Below are 1,517 nucleotides of genomic sequence, written 5' to 3' on the forward strand. Positions count from 1 at the left end.
CCTCGCCACCGTGACAGTGTGCAGAAGAAGGTCAACGACATCTGTGGGTCCGTTCGGAAGAAGCTAATTGCATGGGCTGCGGAGGGTCTTTATGACCGACAAGGTCGGCTGGATGAACGTGCACGAAGTTCTCTCTGGGATTATCAATTACCTTTCTTGAAGATCATAGGACCCGATACCATCTTTCCCAGAGAGGACTTAGATTCGGATGCTTTGCACCGAGGTAGGATATTATCTTGGATGTCAATTGTGTGAGTTGTTTTGAAAAGATTAACTACTATCCTATGTGTGACATGAATAGAATTTGATACTTGCACTTCCAATTGTCCTTTTTTTGTTTTCCCCAACCTGCAATTTGTTCATCTGTAGCACGGATCTCAGCCCCTCCACAGCCCATGCAGCTTGGCGACCCAGACGGACTCACAGGTGTTGACATTAGTGCTGACCCTCCTCCTGGTAGGTCCAATATCATACTGTGCCAAACAATGTAGATGTTTATTTTTTTTCCAAGATAGCTCATATTGCTATGTCCTTTACAGAAGATCCGCAGCAGGGAACACACCCAGTGCAGCAAGGCCTGGAGGAAGGTGTTGGTATGTCTAGCCAAATAATGTTTTTTGGAATCTTATTAACCCCATTAACACACATGTTTTTTCTTATGAAAGAGTGTTGCCTTTTAGATGTTTACCCTGCAAAACACAGTTGACAGCATTAATGGGTGCCGTCATTAGTAGGCAGACCAAGCCTTCTTAACCTTTGGGAGGGTTTAGCAAGTGTCCTATGAGCCCAGGAAAGCACTTTTGAATGTTTGGCCTCAATGCTTCATTCCTGAAGCTAGGAGGGCAATCTGGCCATAATCATTACTGCCTAAGGTTATGTACTAAACATGTTTTTTTTTTTTTTTAAAAGAACATCAGGCCCCTCTTGACGTAGCAGCTGGAGTTGGATCAGGAGCTGGCGACGATTCTGCATCCAGTGCTGTGGTATGTGATATAAGGGCTAGATGTGGCTTACATTGTGTGTGTTAAATTAGTGCTATGACATTCTGACGATGCACCAGCACAACAAGAGTTCTATCTTGAACATCAGGGAATTATGTTATAATTTGGTGTGCCACTAATGTTCCAAAAACATCCAGGATCTTTAAAGTCCGGCCAGTCTTTGATTTTCCAGGTCCAAATTCATGGGTATCGTTTGGTTGGGTTGTCCTGTAGCCGATTGATGGCAAGATTTTAGACAACATACGTAGATGTAGAAAGTCATTGGTGTAGTAACAGATTTACCAAAAGCATAAACAACCTACCACACCAGGGTTAATTGGGAACACCTTCATGTTGAAACTTTTTTGCCTTTGTCATATTAGTCCTACCAATATAATATGTACCCATTATCAGAAGTGTTTCTAGCTTGGATAATCTTACAATGAACAAGTACTTATTAGAAGCACATCAAACTTTTCAACGTTCTGCTTGGGGTGTTAAGTTGTCAAACTAATCTGAAATATTTAGTCATGATGT

The sequence above is a fragment of the Pelophylax lessonae genome (assembly GCF_965119305.1).
Source record: "Pelophylax lessonae genome assembly, chromosome: 5".
In the NCBI taxonomy this organism is placed as follows: Eukaryota; Metazoa; Chordata; class Amphibia; order Anura; family Ranidae; genus Pelophylax; species Pelophylax lessonae.